Source organism: Atractosteus spatula, unplaced genomic scaffold (assembly GCF_055471065.1).
Source record: "Atractosteus spatula isolate fAtrSpa1 unplaced genomic scaffold, fAtrSpa1.hap1 Scaffold_56, whole genome shotgun sequence".
Classification (NCBI taxonomy): domain Eukaryota; kingdom Metazoa; phylum Chordata; class Actinopteri; order Semionotiformes; family Lepisosteidae; genus Atractosteus; species Atractosteus spatula.
The window spans coordinates 175340-197288 of NW_028296886.1; the positions used below are offsets into that span (position 1 = coordinate 175340).

The 21949-nt window shown below is 53.4% G+C and overlaps 5 non-coding genes across 5 annotated transcripts; all 5 read right to left on the reverse strand.

Moving 5' to 3' along the window:
* Positions 1-2578: 2578 nt before the first annotated feature.
* Positions 2579-2769, reverse strand: LOC148806257 (U2 spliceosomal RNA). Its single transcript, XR_016089667.1, has one exon. It is a non-coding gene; the product is annotated as a U2 spliceosomal RNA (small nuclear RNA).
* An 817-nt stretch (positions 2770-3586) lies between these two features.
* On the reverse strand, positions 3587-3781 carry LOC148806258 (U2 spliceosomal RNA). The gene has a single exon (XR_016089685.1). It is a non-coding gene; the product is annotated as a U2 spliceosomal RNA (small nuclear RNA).
* A 6379-nt stretch (positions 3782-10160) lies between these two features.
* On the reverse strand, positions 10161-10351 carry LOC148806259 (U2 spliceosomal RNA). The gene has a single exon (XR_016089668.1). It is a non-coding gene; the product is annotated as a U2 spliceosomal RNA (small nuclear RNA).
* An 817-nt stretch (positions 10352-11168) lies between these two features.
* LOC148806260 (U2 spliceosomal RNA) lies at positions 11169-11354 on the reverse strand. Its single transcript, XR_016089687.1, has one exon. It is a non-coding gene; the product is annotated as a U2 spliceosomal RNA (small nuclear RNA).
* Positions 11355-17640: 6286 nt separating this feature from the next.
* On the reverse strand, positions 17641-17836 carry LOC148806261 (U2 spliceosomal RNA). Its single transcript, XR_016089692.1, has one exon. It is a non-coding gene; the product is annotated as a U2 spliceosomal RNA (small nuclear RNA).
* Positions 17837-21949: the final 4113 nt, after the last annotated feature.

Below are 21949 nucleotides of genomic sequence, written 5' to 3' on the forward strand. Positions count from 1 at the left end.
TTCACATCTGTATCACCACCCAAATGCACTTCCTGTAAAAAACATATATCAAACTTATTTTCACGCAAAATTTTAAACACAGCAATCCTTTTCGACCTATTTTTCAATCCCCTAACATTTACAGTTAGGATTTTGAAGGTCATCTCGACCTCCCATCATCTCTCCCCCCAGGATCCACATCTGGTTCTGCAGAGCTGTCCGTCTCCGAAGAACTTGTGTCACTTGTCCTATAAGGGGTTGAGCCTTCCTCCTCAGAAGTGGACTGCACCACGCTCGGAGCCACCGAAACGCAGCGCAGGTAAGGCGACTCCGGTACTCTTTCTCTTGACAGGTGCCCCTTCTGACCCCAATGCGACACTGCAGCCTCCTCCCGCTCAGGGGAGGACTCCATCACCATGCCTTCCTCTACACCCTCCTCTGCGTGAACGTCCTCCTTGGCCTTCTTCTCCTCCCCCGCAGGCAGCTCTTCTTCGGAATCCTCCCTTGGCCTTTTCTGGACTGCCACATTCCCCTCCAGGTCGAAGTCACCCAGGTCCATCGCCAGGTCATCTTGCGGCAGGTGCTCGAACAGGTCCACGGCTCTAGCCACCTGACCAGCAGGTAAGCTACCGCTGCTGTCCAAACCGGTGTCTGATGCTTCACTCACATCCACCTCTGCTCTCTCTTCACCCTCGATCTCTTTGCCGTCACCTGTTTCGACGTTTTCATTCCTGTTCCCCTCTGTCTTCTCAGTTCCTTTGCCTTCCTCTCTTCTTTCGTCTTCCTCATCTCCTTCTTGCTCCGAGTCAGATTCCACCGGTGCGGCATCTGGGAAGCCTCTCTCTTGTTCCCTGGCCATCTCCGGGTCTCTCCATACGCATTCTCTGTACAGATGGTTTGTATCCCCACACAGAGAGCAAGTTTTCTGGAAACATCTCCCTTTAGTGTGGTCCCGTGCTCCACACCTCGAACAGGAGGTGGCAGTGCAGTCTTTGTCCATGTGGCCGAAGGAACAACACTTTCTGCAGTAGGACGGCTGGTTCTGATAATAAATGTAGCCTTTGCTTTGACCCAGGAAGAAGGCCGACGGGGGGTGCGAAAACCCGTCCGCGCGCCCAACATTCCGCCTGAGGCGCACCTGGTATCTGCGCCTCCCATTCCAGACCCGGAATCTGTCACCAATTATCTGGGGACCTGCCAGGACATCCACATGCATCCACAGGTAAGCAGTAATAATGTCGTCCTCAATGAAGGGGTCATGCATGTTTACAATTATAAATCGCACATCGTCCTGAGCCAGACCCAAAACGTCAAAGTCCCGTAACAGTTCGTCATTCACCATCTCCTCACACATCCCAGAGACTCTCTTGTAAATCTGGTCGCTGTTAAAGGTAGCATCAAAAAAGCCAAAAGGCCTGTTTCCTTGCAGACATTTCACTTCACTCGGTAAAACTTTCAAAATTCCAAACAAAATTTTGCATTCAAACTCATATCTACCCATCATTTCTTTCTCTCTCACCCATTTAAAGCGCAAGGTCCATTTCAGCCGAGGAGCCTGGCTGGCCCACCCGGGGGGGGCCTGGCCCTCGGCCATTGCGGGAAAACAGCCTTCCGACGCTCTTCGCAAAGGTCTTCAAAGTATCCTCCTTGCAAAAAAAAGGCAACTCTCCGGAAAACAGGAACCAGCAACACGAAAATTCCCTCTGGATCCAAACGTCTGCAGGCACTGGTAGCAGTCCAACGATCTCTCCCCTGGTCTTGGCCAAAAGGCCGAGAAGCGATACCCCCAAAGGCGCGGACCGACGCGCGGGCGTTCCGCTGGCGCACAGTGGCGCAGGCCGACTCTCCTCTGGAGCCCGGGACCCGCGCAGCTGCCGGCCTCCCTGCAGCCAGAGGCCTGCCGCCGGACTCTGCTCCCCCTCTCTCTTGCCTGCCTGCCTTCCTGCCAGTCCCGGGCGGGGGCCCTGCTCTTTGATCTTCTGTCAACGGCCCGACAACGACCGCAGCCGCGGGGGGCGCCAGCCGCCCGGCCTCCTTAGCTTAGGCCCCTCCCACCGGCAGCAGCTGTGCCCAACCAGCTGCAAGCGAAAGCGGACCGCCAGCACCTGCGGGCAGAGGCAAGGGGCAGCTCTCTCTCTCGGGAGGGACGGGGACGCGCGCGCACACACACACGCCTGCCTGCCTGCCTGCCTGCCTGCCTGCGGAAAAAAAAGAAAGAAAAGGTGTATATACTAAGTTTTTTGGAGGGAAAACGCCCGGCTGTCGAAAGGGGCCCGCCTGCAAGGACGGGGACACACACACACACACACACACACACACACACACACACACAAGCCACGCCTGCCTCCCAGGGAAAAGGAGGAAAAAACTAAGTTTTTTGGAGGGAAAACGCACGGGAGCCGAAAAGGGGGCCGGCCTGCTGGCCGAGAGAGTCGAGGCGCGGGAAAGCGCACCGAGGGAGCACGGGAACGGGGAGGGGGAGAGAGAGACACAGAGGCACAGAGACACACGGATGGACGAGAGACGAGACCGGAGAGGAAGGAGCTCCGGTCCACCTCGCTTGCTTGCTAGCTACGTCTGTCTTTTCACCGCTGAGAGAAGGTAGTGCACCGTTCCCGGAGGCGCTGCAATACCGGGCCGATGCGTGGAGAGGACGGAGCAAGCTCCTGATCCAGCTCCCTGTTCCAAAAATCCGTTTAATATGTGGTCCCCCGATGGGGGACGTATCAGATATTAAACTGATAAGAACAGATACTACACTTGATCTTAGCCAAAAGGCCGAGAAGCGATACCCCCAAAGGCGCGGACCGACGCGCGGGCGTTCCGCTGGCGCACAGTGGCGCAGGCCGACTCTCCTCTGGAGCCCGGGACCCGCGCAGCTGCCGGCCTCCCTGCAGCCAGAGGCCTGCCGCCGGACTCTGCTCCCCCTCTCTCTTGCCTGCCTGCCTTCCTGCCAGTCCCGGGCGGGGGCCCTGCTCTTTGATCTTCTGTCAACGGCCCGACAACGACCGCAGCCGCGGGGGGCGCCAGCCGCCCGGCCTCCTTAGCTTAGGCCCCTCCCACCGGCAGCAGCTGTGCCCAACCAGCTGCAAGCGAAAGCGGACCGCCAGCACCTGCGGGCAGAGGCAAGGGGCAGCTCTCTCTCTCGGGAGGGACGGGGACGCGCGCGCACACACACACGCCTGCCTGCCTGCCTGCCTGCCTGCCTGCGGAAAAAAAAGAAAGAAAAGGTGTATATACTAAGTTTTTTGGAGGGAAAACGCCCGGCTGTCGAAAGGGGCCCGCCTGCAAGGACGGGGACACACACACACACACACACACACACACACACACACACACAAGCCACGCCTGCCTCCCAGGGAAAAGGAGGAAAAAACTAAGTTTTTTGGAGGGAAAACGCACGGGAGCCGAAAAGGGGGCCGGCCTGCTGGCCGAGAGAGTCGAGGCGCGGGAAAGCGCACCGAGGGAGCACGGGAACGGGGAGGGGGAGAGAGAGACACAGAGGCACAGAGACACACGGATGGACGAGAGACGAGACCGGAGAGGAAGGAGCTCCGGTCCACCTCGCTTGCTTGCTAGCTACGTCTGTCTTTTCACCGCTGAGAGAAGGTAGTGCACCGTTCCCGGAGGCGCTGCAATACCGGGCCGATGCGTGGAGAGGACGGAGCAAGCTCCTGATCCAGCTCCCTGTTCCAAAAATCCGTTTAATATGTGGTCCCCCGATGGGGGACGTATCAGATATTAAACTGATAAGAACAGATTTTTTTTTTTTTTTTTTTTTTTATTACAAAATACAAAATATTACAAGACATACATCAAGCACTTTCAAAATACAGCAAGAAACCACAAAACAATAGTTCGTAATACATCAGGTACAAAATACAGAGCACAGCATTAGCATAACTCCTCCCCCTATTCAAAATCAAGACTTTCCAACCAGGGTTTCACCCGTTTCTTTAAATTGATCCCATCAAACCCATATCACACAAGCCGCACCTCCCTCTCCCACCCTGTAAGAAAAACAACATTCCACCCATCGTATAATACATAACAAGACAAAAGTCAAACAATCCCAAAGACCATGAAAAACACAAACATTAATCCACAAGTCATCTTGTACAAAATACAATACAACATATTAGCATGACTCCTCCCCTTATTCAAAACAGGGCCTTCCCCCCACCAAAGCTTCAACCAAAACCCCTTTTTTCTTACAACACAGTGCAACCCATTCAACAAAACCTGAAAGGCAAACAGACATTAAAGATCAACAAGACCCTTCCACTTTTCCCGGGCGGCATGGAAACCCCATCTTCGCATTTCACCCGACATCTTTTGACGGAATAAAGCAATCAGTCTATCATAAATCCCCTTAGCGGTAGGCTGAATACCAGTCTTACACAGTCCCTGCCTTGTTTCCCATAAACAAAACTTACACATACTAATAACATACCACAGTAAGAAAAGATTCCCAGAGGTAAGATTTTTGCGCTTAAACCCCAGGAGCATCGTATTACAATCCAGAACAAAACCAGGGGTGACTTTATCAAACAAACATGAACATAAAACCCATACAGACTTAGCAAGTTTACAATCCCAAAAGGTGTGCCGGATGGTTTCTTCTTTCCCACAGCCTGCCACAGGACATGCAGCAGATCGAGCCAACCGATGACTGTGGAGTACGGCCCGGACAGGAAGTCTTCCCCAAACGCACAGCCAGTTCAGGTCCGCCAGCCGATTCTCCAGGCCCTTAGGCTGGATGCCCAGCCAGACGTCCGCACTCACGCCGCACACCGCAGGACCAGTAAAACCTTTTTCAATGACAGTGCTATACAGCTGCTTATGACTCACTGCAACAGCACCATCCTTACCTTCAGGGTGCAGCTTGACCCAATGAACAGCGTGTCTGTAATGCCAGGGCAAATTTTCACCTCGGGGTACAGAATTATCCCAAGTCACCAAATGTCTCATCGTAAAAGAAAACCAAAAACGTACAAAATACTGACTGTCATGTTCTATGGGACTAGAAATCGCTAGGACAAGTTGAGATACAAATAAACAATCAAGCTTGAGGGGAATATGAGGAACCCCCCTTCCCCCCGCATCAACACCCCGATACATGTCAAGACGCTTTATATATTCATATCTCCCTCCCCACATGAAGGAAAAAACCTCCCGTACAAAATCTCTTCTCAATCTTGCCGGTAGAGGATAAACATAGGCAAGGTACAATAAACGAGGCAAAATGTCCACTTTTAACACCAAGACTTTTCCTGGAAAGGAAAGGCGACGCACTTTCCATAGACCCAACTGTTGACGTACCGAACTCAGCTTCTTAACCCAGTTCGTGCTGGCAGGCATCCCGGCTTCAAATAGGACACCTAGGATCTTCAAGGGACCATCACAGACCACCAAGCCACAGGAATTTCTATCACCCACCCTCCATGCCCCGAAAAATTTCACAGAGGACTTCTCTTTATTTACCTTAGACCCAGAAACCTGGGAGAAAGACTCGACAACCTCCAAGGCTACAGCCAGGCTGTAAGTGCTGCTAAGAAAAAGAGTGATGTCATCGGCATATAACAAGACTTTCAAATGCCTACCACCGCTCCCGGGGATAAGAATCCCGTCTATCCTTGGGTCACCTCTGAACGCTACTGCCAGTGGCTCGATGTACAACACATACAGTAGAGGAGAGAGGGGGCAGCCTTGCCGCACCCCTGCTTCCTGCTTCACACCCTTCCCCAGGTACCCATTAACACAAGCTCTGCTCAAGACCTTGAAATATAACAACCGAATAAGGGAGATGAGCAAAGGGTCAATACCAAAACTGGACAACACAGTAAACAAAAAGTGGTGGTCTACCCGGTCGAAAGCTTTCTCTTGATCTAACCCTACGACCAGCAGGGGAAGTCCCCTATCTTCTGACCACGCTAGAACATCTCTGACTAATTGCAAATTCTTCATACAACTGCGGCCGGGGATGCTACAAGCCTGCTCCCGACCTACTATGTCGGCTAGGATCTTCTGCACCCTATTAGCAAGGCATTTAGCCAGTATCTTATAATCGACCGTGAGCATTGTAAGGGGTCTCCAATTTGCCAGATTGGCTGCGTCCCCTTTCTTGAACAGGAGCACTAACACTCCTGTCCTCATGGACTCACTTAGCTCACCGGAACAAAAGGCCTCAGTATAAACTTCCAACAAAGCTGGACCTAAGAGGTCCCAAAAGGCAACATAAAATTCTTTAGAGAGGCCATCAATCCCTGGCACCTTCCCGTTTTTCATACCTCTCAGGGCTAATTCCATCTCTGCTAAAGAGACTGGAACGGACAACTCTCCCGTCTCTGGCACCTTGGGAAGACCACTACAGAAGTCCGAAGACTCTGACCTCGTCACTCGTTTCTGAAACAGCAAAGTATAATACGCTTCAACCACATCAATTAAACCCTCGGGTGATCTCACCCGCTGACCATCGGCCGCATACAACACAGAGATTGCCCTCTTTTTCTGCTGCTGCTTCACCTGGTTAAAAAAGTAAGCAGAGCACGTCTCCGTCTCCTCCCTATACCTATCTTGGAGGCGGATCAGGTACTTCTTTGCATCTGCAATATAAAAATCTTTCAGCCTGGCTTTTGCCAGAGCCGCACCTGTGATATCAAAGGCCTTCCCCTTATTGAACTGAACGTAGTACCGTTCTAAATTACGCTGCAATCTACGGTGCTCTCTCCTCCTCAGACTGCTTTTACGTTTACAATAAGCTATGGTGAAGGTCTTAATCTTTCCCTTGAGGTCGTCCCACCATGCTCTCAGACTGGGATAAAGCGGTTTCAGAGCAAACCAACTTTGGATCAGGGCTCTCACTGCAGAGCAAAAGTCAGCATCTGCCAGGATAGACACGTTCAATTTCCAGTACCCCGGCCCGAAGGAGGGGTTACCATCATTAACCTTTACCCAAAGCATGTCATGGTCAGTAAGGAAAGAGGGGACAATACCTGCATCTGCCACGACTAGAGAGCTCTCCAAAAATACATAATCCAGGCGCCTCACACACCCTCGGCTATTCCTCCACGTCGCCCCAGAAGCCCTGGGAAAAAGGGATCTGAAGCCATCTACCAAACTAAAGTGCTTCACCAGATCCCGCAAAGCGGTGGCGCCGAAATCAGTATCAGTGTCCAGGTCGACGTTACAATCACCGCAAAGAAAAACAGAACGATTAGTAACACACAAAGGTTCGAGAGAGGCAAAGAAATCTTTCCGCTCTAATCGCTGCGAGGGAGCATAAACACAAATAAACCTATATTTCTTATCAAACCTGTCAGCATCGAGCACCAACACCCTCCCCGGTACCCCGACAAAACTATTTACCACACAAAGGCTGTTGTCGTTTAACAAAATACCCACCCCCGCAGAATGCGCACTCCCAATCCCCCACACAGACTGACCACAATGCCAGTCATTTGAAAAATGTTCAGAGTCCACACTGTCCCGCACATGCACTTCCTGTAGGAAGAAAACAGAGCAACGAAGGCTGCGTAGAGATTGAAAAACAGCCAATCTCTTAACACGATTTCTCAAACCCCTGACATTCACCGAGCAGACGGTGAGAGTCATGTGTCCATGTTGGTGTTGTCAGCAACCGGGGATCCTGCAAAAGGCACCTCGTTCTGCAGCTTGTCCATCAAGAAGTCCGGGCCATAATAATCAGGACTCTGCAACGGAGAGAAGAGAGAGTCCGGCAACAAACCTGGAGACATTACCTGACCACCACTGCACTCAGACCACTGGTAACTGGTGCCAGGCGGAGTGTCGACACCAGACTCAACAGGCCCACTCTGCTCAGTTTCCATGGCGCCAGCTCTCTTAGAGTCCTCCTCATCCGTCGAAAGAATGCCTCCGGCTCCAGACTCCTCCTGCTGCCCTCTTCCCTTTCTCCTCCTCTTCTCCTTCTTCTTCCGCTTTCTAGGCTCCAGTTGCTCATCTCCACTGGCCTCAGCGGGAGGCTGGTCTGCAGCGGGGTCTGCAGGAACCGGCCTCTTACCTTGCACCTGGCCCCGAGATCCATCAGCCTCAGGCCCAGAGGCAACCGGGAGTTCCTCTCCCACGCCTCCAGATGGCGCCGGACTGACGTCCTCAGGTGCTCCAGGCTCCTGCAATGCAGTCCCTTCATCTGCCGTGCCGGCCGTCTCTGCAACAGTGTCTTTCACGGGTTCAGAGGTGTCGTCCTCCTCCCCGTCAACGATTATGTTCACATAGTTCGTTTTCATGGCCTGGACTCTATCAAAGGACCGGGCGTAACAGTTCTTCCACACATGGCCCTCGTCGCCACATAAAGTGCACATAACCCCTTTTTTGCAGTCTCTCATGAGATGCCCAAGCTCATTGCAGTTACGGCATCTTACCTGCGAGCATGACTCTGCAGTATGGCCAGGCTCCTGACATCTCCGGCAAGTTTTGGGCTGGCCCGCGTAAAAGAGGTAGCCCCGATCGGCCCCAAGGGCAAAAGACGCAGGAGGGTGCTTGAATCCATCCACGGAAGTAGGATCAGGCCGGAGCTTCACGGCGAACTGCCTCCGACCTGTCCACACCCCCAACCTGTCCACCACCCGGGTGCAGTCAGAAACAACGTCCACATAGCGGCTCAAAAAAAGATAAAGATCGTCATTCCGCACAAAGGGGTTATAAACGTGAACCGTGATCACCCGACGGGCTTTAGCCCAGAGCCCTTCAATGTCATAATGTATGAGGGGAACAACCTTCTCCCTTTCTCTACAACGCCGCAAAACTGAAAAATACTGGGTTTCCGTCGCAAAAGTAACATCCACTGACTTAGATGCGGTATATCCCTGAACACAAAGTAAGTCCCGAACTGAAAGATCAAGTCCCTTGAACAACACTGACTCGATGAAAGAAATCCTACTAGGCAACTCCAAATCCAAATCCTCCCGCAACTTAAACCTAATCGTATTCGGCAGCCCGGTCAAAGTGGCCGGCTGAGTAGATCTCCAAAAATAGTCCATCCTGACGCCGAAAAAATAAGGAAAACACTCCCAAAGGAGGCTCCTCACCGCCCGACGCCTGATGGACCCTCAAGGCAGCCCTGGCTTCACCCCCCAGGCTTCACCTGGAGCGATTCCACCAGTGGCTGTTTCTTTGTCTTCTTGGTCTTCCTTCTCGGCAGCCCTGGCTTCACCCCCCAGGCTTCACCTGGAGCGATTCCACCAGTGGCTGTTTCTTTGTCTTCGGTTCGCCCTCCTCCTCCTGGTCGTCGTCTTCGTCACTAGCCCGACCCCCTGAACTAAGATCTCGGAACTGCGGTCATGCCACTTGAGCCTTGATCTTAGCCAAAAGGCCGAGAAGCGATACCCCCAAAGGCGCGGACCGACGCGCGGGCGTTCCGCTGGCGCACAGTGGCGCAGGCCGACTCTCCTCTGGAGCCCGGGACCCGCGCAGCTGCCGGCCTCCCTGCAGCCAGAGGCCTGCCGCCGGACTCTGCTCCCCCTCTCTCTTGCCTGCCTGCCTTCCTGCCAGTCCCGGGCGGGGGCCCTGCTCTTTGATCTTCTGTCAACGGCCCGACAACGACCGCAGCCGCGGGGGGCGCCAGCCGCCCGGCCTCCTTAGCTTAGGCCCCTCCCACCGGCAGCAGCTGTGCCCAACCAGCTGCAAGCGAAAGCGGACCGCCAGCACCTGCGGGCAGAGGCAAGGGGCAGCTCTCTCTCTCGGGAGGGACGGGGACGCGCGCGCACACACACACGCCTGCCTGCCTGCCTGCCTGCCTGCCTGCGGAAAAAAAAGAAAGAAAAGGTGTATATACTAAGTTTTTTGGAGGGAAAACGCCCGGCTGTCGAAAGGGGCCCGCCTGCAAGGACGGGGACACACACACACACACACACACACACACACACACACACACAAGCCACGCCTGCCTCCCAGGGAAAAGGAGGAAAAAACTAAGTTTTTTGGAGGGAAAACGCACGGGAGCCGAAAAGGGGGCCGGCCTGCTGGCCGAGAGAGTCGAGGCGCGGGAAAGCGCACCGAGGGAGCACGGGAACGGGGAGGGGGAGAGAGAGACACAGAGGCACAGAGACACACGGATGGACGAGAGACGAGACCGGAGAGGAAGGAGCTCCGGTCCACCTCGCTTGCTTGCTAGCTACGTCTGTCTTTTCACCGCTGAGAGAAGGTAGTGCACCGTTCCCGGAGGCGCTGCAATACCGGGCCGATGCGTGGAGAGGACGGAGCAAGCTCCTGATCCAGCTCCCTGTTCCAAAAATCCGTTTAATATGTGGTCCCCCGATGGGGGACGTATCAGATATTAAACTGATAAGAACAGATACTACACTTGATCTTAGCCAAAAGGCCGAGAAGCGATACCCCCAAAGGCGCGGACCGACGCGCGGGCGTTCCGCTGGCGCACAGTGGCGCAGGCCGACTCTCCTCTGGAGCCCGGGACCCGCGCAGCTGCCGGCCTCCCTGCAGCCAGAGGCCTGCCGCCGGACTCTGCTCCCCCTCTCTCTTGCCTGCCTGCCTTCCTGCCAGTCCCGGGCGGGGGCCCTGCTCTTTGATCTTCTGTCAACGGCCCGACAACGACCGCAGCCGCGGGGGGCGCCAGCCGCCCGGCCTCCTTAGCTTAGGCCCCTCCCACCGGCAGCAGCTGTGCCCAACCAGCTGCAAGCGAAAGCGGACCGCCAGCACCTGCGGGCAGAGGCAAGGGGCAGCTCTCTCTCTCGGGAGGGACGGGGACGCGCGCGCACACACACACGCCTGCCTGCCTGCCTGCCTGCCTGCCTGCGGAAAAAAAAGAAAGAAAAGGTGTATATACTAAGTTTTTTGGAGGGAAAACGCCCGGCTGTCGAAAGGGGCCCGCCTGCAAGGACGGGGACACACACACACACACACACACACACACACACACACACACAAGCCACGCCTGCCTCCCAGGGAAAAGGAGGAAAAAACTAAGTTTTTTGGAGGGAAAACGCACGGGAGCCGAAAAGGGGGCCGGCCTGCTGGCCGAGAGAGTCGAGGCGCGGGAAAGCGCACCGAGGGAGCACGGGAACGGGGAGGGGGAGAGAGAGACACAGAGGCACAGAGACACACGGATGGACGAGAGACGAGACCGGAGAGGAAGGAGCTCCGGTCCACCTCGCTTGCTTGCTAGCTACGTCTGTCTTTTCACCGCTGAGAGAAGGTAGTGCACCGTTCCCGGAGGCGCTGCAATACCGGGCCGATGCGTGGAGAGGACGGAGCAAGCTCCTGATCCAGCTCCCTGTTCCAAAAATCCGTTTAATATGTGGTCCCCCGATGGGGGACGTATCAGATATTAAACTGATAAGAACAGATTTTTTTTTTTTTTTTTTTTATTAGAAACGTATAAAACATACAAAACAGCAAAAAAGACCCATCACACAAAAAATCAACCCACATGTTACTCAAAAAACACAGAAAACAACATTCAAAAACCCACACCTCTGAAAACCCAAGCAAAATACAATTTCCTTAACCCCGCCTCAAATGCAAATCAAAACCCACCCCCACATCTGAAAAAACAAAACATTCACCAAAACCATACCGACTTTTACTATACAAAACATAATAATCACCCCAACGAAAATAGCCCCTTCCACCTCTCCTTGGCTGCCGCAAAACCCCACCTCAGAATATCCCATTTTACCCGACATGCTATATCATATTTCACTTTATGCACGACAGCGGCTGGTGCTCCACTGACCCCATACTCAGTGAGGTCTTTGCGTGATGCCCACAGATGATATTTTACAAAACTGATCACCAGCCATAACAAAAAATTGATCCCCCATCTCCTTGTTTTTGGGATTCCACGCAGTATAACTTGTCTGGACACCACAAAGTCTAGTTTCACCTGCGTTAAAAGGCCCCCACACTGGTCCCATACCCTCTGTGCAAACCCACAATCCCATAAAACGTGTGCGATGGACTCGGTTTCTTGGCAGTCAGTGCGTGGGCACTTGTCCTGCCTGGAGAGACCATGTCTGTGTAAAGTCTCTCGGACTGGAAGTCTGTTCCACACCACCAACCAATTGAGGTCCTTCAGCTTATTTTCCAGCCCTACCGATTGCGTCTGCCTCCACACCTCTCCCGGAACTCCCACAATAGCCGGCTCCTCCTTTGCAGTAGCCAGCTGGTACAGTGCCTTGTGGTCCAGCAGTGCTGTACCTCCCTTAGCATCCGGGTGCTTTTTTAGCCATTGTACCGCATGTTTATAATACCATGGCAGCCTTTCTGCCTTGGGTGTTGTGTTTGTCCACACTACCAAATGTTTTACTGCAGAGGCAAACCACAAGTGTGCAAAGGGGACGCACAGGTGGTCCGGACTCTCCTTCAGAAGTCTGCACAGCCCCGAGATGAAAAGTGAGTCCAATTTCACCGGCAGGTCCGGCACCGCCCGACCTCCTTCCTCCACCGGCCTGTGCATGTCCACCCGCTTGATGTACTCATATCCTCCGCCCCAAATGAAGCGGAAGATGGTCCTCACCAGCTCTCTACGGAACCTGGGAGGCAGCGGGAAAACACAGGCCAGATGGATGAGCAACGGCAATATATCCACCTTCACTACCAGGACTTTTCCTACCAGTGTCAAATGCCTACTCTGCCACAAACCTAACTTCTGATTCACTTTTGAGATCTTACTCCTCCAGTTAATTGTGGCAGAGTCAGCAGTATGGAAACTGACCCCCAAGATCTTCACGGGCCCTGTCTCTAGTTTGAGACCTCCTACCACATCCTGCCTGTTCTTCCATCTGCCAAAATATTTGACGGTGCACTTGCTGAGATTAAGCAGTGCACCCGTTCCTGCAGCCATGGCGTCCGCTATCTGCAGAACCCGAGTGAGAGACCTGTCAGTGGTAAGAAACAAAGTTACATCGTCTGCGTAAGCCATCAACTTTGCCTGTGCTCCACCGCTACCCGGGACTAGTACACCCTCCACCCAAGGGTCACTCTGGATTCGTCGCAAAAAGGGCTCCAGGTATAGCACGTAGAGGAGAGGGGACAAGGGACACCCCTGCCTCACCCCACGGCTAACCACGAACCCCATCCCCAACCTTCCATTCACACATACCCTTGAGATGACCCCGTTATATAAAATCCTGAGCCATCGGATAAAAGTTCCACCAATCCCTAGTCTCTTTAAAACCTCCCAAAGGAAGGGATGACACACTCTGTCAAAGGCTTTACTTTGATCTAAGCTTACCAGAATGAGCTCCAAGCCCCTTTCCTCCACCCATTCAATGATGTCTCTCACCAACTGGAGATTCCAGGCTAGTTTCCTTCCTTCCACACTGCAGGTCTGATCCCTGCAGACCAGACCCGGCATCACCTTCCTCAGCCGCCTACTCAGCACCCTGGCCAGGATCTTATAGTCAGTGCAGAGCAATTGGATCGGCCTCCAGTTTTCCAGGTCCTCCTTGTCCCCTTTCTTAAAAATCAAAGACAGAACTCCAGTTTTCATAGTTCCCGTTAACTCCCCTGACTCTAAGATTTCGTTAAAAACTTCGAGCAGGATAGGCTGCAGTTTATCCCAAAACACCACGTAAAAGTCAATGGGCAAGCCATCAATTCCGGGAGCCGTCCCCCTCCGCATCCCTGCCATGGCTTCCCTTAGTTCCTCACCCGAAAGCTCTCCCTCCAGTTCAGGCATGCCCTCCTCTACCGTCACTATTCCCGCCAACCACTCCTCCCACAAGTCAGTGTCCACTGGTTTCCCCGAGAACAGTTCCCTGTAAAAATCCGAGGCACACCTGACCATATCTGCTGGGTCAGAGGTAACGGAACCGTCTTTTTGCTTTAGGCCCTCCACCAAAGTTCTGGCTTGCCGAGAACGCACCGAGCCGAAAAACATAGCCGAGCATTTCTCATCCTTTTCCCTCCAATTTCCCTTCGCTCTAAAGAGAAAATCGTTGGCTCGCGCCAACCACCACTCTTTCATCCGAAGCCTGATCTCCGCCGCCTTCGGTGCGTCAAAAGAGCCTCCCTGATTAAATCCCTCATAGAGGGTCTGTAACTCCTGTTGGAGCTGATCTAAATCCTCCCTCTCCTTCCGTCTCCTGTCTCGGCAATATTTGACCGATTCCTTGCATATAACTCTTTTACACATCTCCCACCAATTGACAGCGGACAGATATTTCCATCTCTGACTGCAGAGACTTTCAATCAGGTCAACTATCCTGCTTCTGAACTCAACCTCGGACAACACCTTAACATTTAGCCTCCAGTAACCTGATCTGGGGCCTGGGTCATCCGAGGTCAGACAGGCAGACAGCAACATGTGGTCAGAAAACCATACAGGAACAATATGTCCTACCGTAGACCGTCCACTTAGGGTAGTGAAGATGTAATCCAGTCTCCTGAAGATATCCTTGCCGTTGCTCCAAGTAAACTGTTTAGAGGCCGGGCCCGAGATGTTAAGGCCGTCCTGCAATTTAAAATGACTCACCAACTCTCTCAGGGCTCGCGCCCCTGCCCTATTTGTGTCACCAATATCGACATTAAAATCCCCGCCCATCACCACCGTTCTGTTGGTAAATAGGAGTGGCTCGATCTTTCTTATAAAATCTGCCTGAAGGCGCCTTTCAGCCGGTCCATACACCGCTATCAGGCGCACTTTCAGGCCATCCCACACCCCATCCACTACCAATAAACGCCCCGGAACAACCACACAAACCTCACCCCCCACAAAATTTGACACCCCACATAAAATCCCGATGCCTGAAGAGTGCACCCCTCCAATGCTCCACCAGGACTCTCCTTTTTGCCATTCTTTCTTAAAATCCGCTACATCCTTCTGTGACCCCAAATGAACCTCCTGAACAAAACAAAAGCCGAACTGGCGACTCGCAAGGTCTTTGAAGACGCCAGTCCGCTTCGCAGGGTTCCTCAAACCCCTCACATTTACCGTACAAATAATACGACTCATGGCGGGTCATGAGAAGTTTGTACCCTAGTCTCCTCTTCCTGGCTAACCTCTGAGTTATCTGTCTCAGCTGATGTTGAATCGCTCTCCCCCTCCCCGGAGTGCTGCAAGCTCCCCTCCCCCGAGGAAGATGACTCGCTCTCGGGATCCCCGGGTACCTGCGGGTGAGCCGGCTGTTCTATCTCTTTTAAACTCCCTACCTCCATCTCACTTCCCTCACTAGCCACTACCGGCTCACCTTGACCTGGAGGAAGTGGCTCCTCGCTCACCTCCACCTCCTCTGATTCCTCAGGGGTGACTGAAACGGCAGAAAGAGTACCCCCCTCCACCTCCAATCCCTCCCCTGACCTTTCCCCCCTTGCGTTTCCCCTCCCCGCCACCTCCTCTCCTTTCTTTCCCGTCGCTCCACCCGCACCCTCCACCTTTTCGAAACCAGGCTCGAGGGATTTCCCGGATGCTACCCCCTCCCGGCTACTGTCTTCCTCCACTCCATCTGAATCGCTGCCTAAAGTCTCAATAGGCAGCCCCCGGAAACGATTTTGCAACCCCAACTTGGCGCGTCGCAAATCAGGGCCCTTCGGCCCTCTCCCTCCCTTCCTCTTTGTAGACCTACTTAAAACCGGGGACCAGCTCGGGGACTCTGGTCGGCCTTCTGGGACCATATCAGCCCAGGACCTGGACTCTGGGTGTTCGTCACCCGCTTCACCCGCCCCCTCTGCTGCTTGCCCTGGTCCACCCTTATCCCCCTCCTTAGTTTTCCCCACAGTCCCGAAAAACATAAACGGACCACCGGAGGGTCCTGGTAATTCCAGTCTCGGATCTTTCGGGGGAGCCTTCACAATGTCCGCAAAGCTCTTCTGCTTTCTGGGACACGAGCGATACACGTGACCCGCTGACCCACACAGATCACATGTCAGTACCTGTCCGCAGTTCTTCGCCTCGTGTCCCTCCGCACCGCACCTCCTGCAGAAACCTCCTGGGCAGTTCGCTGCAATGTGTCCCTGTTGCAAACACTTTTTACATGTCAGGGGCTGCCCTGGGTAGAAAAGGTAGCCCCTGTTTGACCCGATATTAAAGTAGGCAGGGGGATGCAAAACGCCCTCCTCTCCAGACGGCTGAGGTCGGAGCCTGACCAAATACCTCCTCCTCCCGGTCCAGACCCCCGCCTCGTCCACCACTTTGCTGCCGGCCCCTTGAATGTCCACAAACCTGGTTAAATACATCACAATGTCTCGCTCAGGCAACAACGTGTTAAACAGGTGGACGGTAAGCGTCCTCAGCTCCCTCGCAAAGAGAGGCTCCATCAAAAACAAAGACATCGGAAAAGAATTTTTCCCGGATTGCGCCTTCTGCCACACAGTCTCGCACAACTTGTCCGACTCCATTGTCAAATCAAAAATACCTTTCCCCGGGAAATCCTGCAAACTAGTGATATCCTTGACCTTAATCCCAAGTCCATGAAACAAAATGTCTCTTTCAAACTTGTCCCTCTTCATCCAGGTAGCCTTATCTTCCGCCGTCTTCACCACGAAGCGCACTGTGCGCCGCATCTGTCCCTCACGGGACAGAGGGTGCCCAGCCGCCAGGTCGCGGGTCCACTCACCCGCCGCCGCCGTCGTCGCCGCCGCCGCCGCCATCAGGAAGCCCCACTTCGCCCCCTGGGCTCAACCCAGGGCGACTACCCGTGGTAGCTTGGAATCCGCGGCCTCCGTCCTCCTCCGGCAGGTTGGTTCTCCTCCCTCTGGTTGGTCCTCGATCTCCCTCCTCTCCGCCGCCGTCGCCGCCGTCGTCTTCTCCGTCTTCTCCGTCGTCGTCTTCTCGTCCCCCAGCCAAGTCATCAAGCCGCGGGCCTGCCACGTACTTTCCGATCTTAGCCAGAAGGCCGAGAAGCGATACCCCCAAAGGCGCGGACCGACGCGCGGGCGTTCCGCTGGCGCACAGTGGCGCAGGCCGACTCTCCTCTGGAGCCCGGGACCCGCGCAGCTGCCGGCCTCCCTGCAGCCAGAGGCCTGCCGCCGGACTCTGCTCCCCCTCTCTCTTGCCTGCCTGCCTTCCTGCCAGTCCCGGGCGGGGGCCCTGCTCTTTGATCTTCTGTCAACGGCCCGACAACGACCGCAGCCGCGGGGGGCGCCAGCCGCCCGGCCTCCTTAGCTTAGGCCCCTCCCACCGGCAGCAGCTGTGCCCAACCAGCTGCAAGCGAAAGCGGACCGCCAGCACCTGCGGGCAGAGGCAAGGGGCAGCTCTCTCTCTCGGGAGGGACGGGGACGCGCGCGCACACACACACGCCTGCCTGCCTGCCTGCCTGCCTGCCTGCGGAAAAAAAAGAAAGAAAAGGTGTATATACTAAGTTTTTTGGAGGGAAAACGCCCGGCTGTCGAAAGGGGCCCGCCTGCAAGGACGGGGACACACACACACACACACACACACACACACACACACACACAAGCCACGCCTGCCTCCCAGGGAAAAGGAGGAAAAAACTAAGTTTTTTGGAGGGAAAACGCACGGGAGCCGAAAAGGGGGCCGGCCTGCTGGCCGAGAGAGTCGAGGCGCGGGAAAGCGCACCGAGGGAGCACGGGAACGGGGAGGGGGAGAGAGAGACACAGAGGCACAGAGACACACGGATGGACGAGAGACGAGACCGGAGAGGAAGGAGCTCCGGTCCACCTCGCTTGCTTGCTAGCTACGTCTGTCTTTTCACCGCTGAGAGAAGGTAGTGCACCGTTCCCGGAGGCGCTGCAATACCGGGCCGATGCGTGGAGAGGACGGAGCAAGCTCCTGATCCAGCTCCCTGTTCCAAAAATCCGTTTAATATGTGGTCCCCCGATGGGGGACGTATCAGATATTAAACTGATAAGAACAGATTTTTTTTTTTTTTTTTTATGTTTTTATTACAAAAATAACAAACTACAACACACCAAGGTAAGACAACAACAACATTTCCACCATTCAAACAAAAAGAACAAATCAGCCCCCCCTTGGAACAATAGCAACACCCCATATGATATTACACTCCACAGTCAAGATCAAAAATCAGAAAGCCACAAAGTATAAATAAGACAATATTCATATGAGTTCAAACAGAAAACCTCCAAAACACAGTCACCGAAAATATTTACACAAATTCCTTACATTACCATAATCCCGCCCAGTATGCAAAATTAATCCCTCCTCCATCCCCAACATTTCCATTATTATTATAAAACCAAGAAATACAGAAACAAAACCATACACAGAAAACCAATTCAACACCCCAAAGAAATTAACCCCTTCCACCTTTCTTTTGCCGCTGCAAAACCCCACCGCAGGATGTCCCACCGGACACGTCTGCTGACATCGTTTTTGACTTTACGTAATACCGACACGGCTGTAACACTACCGCCGTGCTCCACCAGCTCCTTCCTAGCTGCCCATATATAAAACTTAACTAAACTTAGTATAAACCATAACAAAAATTCTGTATTCCATTTCCTCGCTCCCTTTATTCCTCGAATCACCACCCGGCTCGTTAAAACAAAATCAAGGGCGACTTTCTGCAAGAGCTCCTCGCAGTGACCCCACACCCTTTGGGCGAAAACACAACCCCAGAATACATGTAGTAGGGTCTCCACCTCAGAACAGTCGGGATGCGGGCACCTGTCCTGCCTGGACAATCCGTGCCTGTGGAGCGTGTCCCTCACGGGCAACCTGTTCCAGAGCAACCGCCAGTTGAGGTCCTTGAGTCTGTGTTCTAGACCCACCGGCTGGATCTGCCTCCACTCCTCCTCCGACACCCCCACGACCGCAGGTTCCCCCTTCTCCATAATAACCCTATACATTCGCCTATGATCCGTTGAACCCAAGCCCTTCCTGAACTCCGGATGTTTCTGGAGCCACACCACAGCATGCCTATAATGCCAAGGCAGCTTTTGTGCCTTCGGCGTTGTGTTCGTCCACACTACCAGGTGTTTCATCGTAGCTGCGAACCACAAACGAATAAAACAAACACAGAGGTGATCCGGGTCTTCGTATAGGGTTTTACACAGATTTGCAATGAAAATAGTGTCTAACTTCAACGGGAAGTCCGGAACAGCCCTACCACCCCCCTCCACTGGCCTGCACATGTCCGCCCTCCTTATATACTCATGCGTTCCACTCCAAACGAAGTGGAAGACCGCCCTCACCAGGTCTCGGCGGAGCCGAGCAGGCAGGGGGAACACGCAGGCCAAGTGAAGCAGCAGTGGCAGTACGTCCACCTTTAAAACTAGCACTTTCCCCGTGTATGTCAGCGACCTATTCAACCACAGGCCCATCTTTTGCTTAACCTTCCCCATCCTCAGGTCCCAATTGATCCTGGCCGAGTCCTGTGTATGGTAGAGAACTCCCAGAATCTTCACCGGCCCCGTCACCAAGGTAAGACCACCCGCCACATCTTGTCGTTCTTTCCACTTGCCAAAATATTTAACAGTACATTTTGACGTGTTCAAAAAAGCACCTGTCCCTCTGGTCTGACTCTCTACTATCTGTAGCACTTGTGAAAGGCTGCTGTCAGTGGTAAGAAACAACGAAATATCGTCCGCATAGGCAGCTATTTTTGCCTGTGCTCCCCCACTCCCCGGGACCACCACCCCTTCCACCCGGGGATCACCTCGAATCAGATGTAGAAAGGGTTCTATGTAGAGCACGTACAATAAGGGGGACAGAGGGCATCCTTGCCTCACCCCGCACCTGACTGGAATACCCATGCCTAGCTTACCATTAATGCATACCCTTGAGATGACATTGTTATACAAAACCTTGATCCATCTAATGAAGCCTTCGTCCAACCCCACTCTTTTCATCACCTCCCAAAGGAAAGTGTGATGTACCCGATCGAAAGCCTTGTTCTGATCAAGGTTCACAAGCATCATCTCAAGGTTCCTGTCTTCCACCCATTCTATCACGTCTCTGATCAACTGCAGGTTCCACTTTACGTTTCTGCCCTCCACACTGCAGGTTTGATCCCTACTCACCAGATCCGGCATCACCTTCCTCAGCCGTCTCCCCAATACTCTGGCCAAGATCTTATAATCGGTGCAGAGTAATTGGATCGGCCTCCAGTTCTCCAGATCTTCTTTATCCCCTTTCTTATAAACCAGAGACATGATACCAGTCCTCATCGTTCTTCCTAACTCACCCTCCTTCAGGACTTCATTATAGACCTCCAACAGCACCGGTAGTAACCTGTCCCGGAAGGTGACATAAAAATCTGTAGGAAGCCCGTCAATCCCAGGGGTAGTACCTTTTCGCAGGCCACCAATGGCTTCTCCTATCTCCGTCAGTGTTAGATCCCCACACACACCTTCCACACCAACCGTCTTCCTGTCGAAACCCACCAACCACTCATCCCACAAGCTCGCATCCACTGGTTTCTCTGAAAATAAAAACCTGTAAAAATTAGTTGCACACCTCACCATGCCTTCTATATCTCTGACAATGGACCCATCTTCTCTCCTCAGACCCTCAAAGAGAGTCTTCTTCTGTCTGGCTCGGACCGAGCCGAAGAACTGAGCTGAGCACTTCTCCTCGCCCTCCATCAGGGTGCCCTTAAGCCTAAACAAAAAATCCTTCGCTCGCTCTAACCAAAGTTCTTTCAGCCTGAGCTTGAGCTCTGAAACTTTTGCCATATCAAAAGCACCGCCCTGGTTGGAAGCCACATACAGATCTTCAAGTTCCTGCTGCAATCTCTCAAGCTCTCTTCTCTCTGCTACTTTCTTTTGGCAACAGTAGGAAATAGAAGCTTTGGAGATAGCCCTTTTACAGGCCTCCCACCAAAGAACCGCTGTCGGGTACCTCCCCCTCTGTAACTGGAAGCGTTCCAAAAGCGCAACTATCATGCTCTGATAATCGGCTTCCAATAACACTTTCGTGTTCAGCTTCCAGTAATTTGATTTAGGGTCCATACCATCTGGTATCAGATCAACCGACAGCAACAGATGATCTGAAAACCAAACCGGGGTAACCTGTGCCGCCTGTGTCAACCCACGCAGGGTGGTGAAGATATAATCCAGTCTTCTAAAAACACCCCTTCCGTTACTCCATGTGTGCATTCTCCCTCTCTGACTAAGATCTTTATGACCGTCCTTTAAATGAAACCGTGATATTAATTCCTTAAAACTACCCACACTCGCACCACTCACGTCACACACATCCATATTAAAATCCCCTCCCATCACCACCACCCTATTAGTAAACAGATGTGGCTCAAGATCTCTTAAAAACGCCGCCTGGAGCCGCCTTTCGGCAGGCCCGTAGACAGCTATCAGACGGACCTGCAGTCCGTCCCATACACCATCTACGACCATAAGCCTTCCCGGGACTATGATATTGACATCGTTAGCCGTGAAATTCGGGGTTCCACAAAGGATCCCAATTCCAGACGAGTGCACTCCCCCTACGCTCCACCAAGACTCCCCTTTAACCCAATCTCTCTTAAAGGTGGCAATATCACCTCTCGTGCCTAAATGTACCTCCTGCAGGAAACAAAAGCCGAATTGGCGCGCTTCTAAATATTTAAAGACGCCAATCCGCTTAACATGATTTTTAAGCCCTCTGGCGTTAACCGTACATACTGTGCGACTCATGTTGGATCAAAAGGAGTCCGCAGCTGTAACCCGTCTCCCAAACTAAAGTCACTTTGTATTCCGATAGGGCTAAGGACATTCTCCATCCCACTTGGAACCTGCGGGGACCCCTCCCCCAGGGATGATGGACTTACCCCAGGATCATCGGAGGTCAGAAGGTGGGTACCGCCGTCTTTCCCGGACTGTTCTGAGGTCTCCGAAACAGAAACTTCCTGTTCCACCACTATGTCCCCTTGGCCCGGGGGTATGGGGTCATCGAGCGTACTAACCGCGGCTGAGGCTTCCAAGGGGTCAGCCTCCTTACCCAGCTCTTCACCCCCCTCCCTCTGTTCCCCTTCCTCCCCACCCCCCCCTTCCCTGCCCCCTTCCCCTTCCCCTTCCCCCTCTACACCCTCCTCCACCCCTTCCTCCTTCCTAC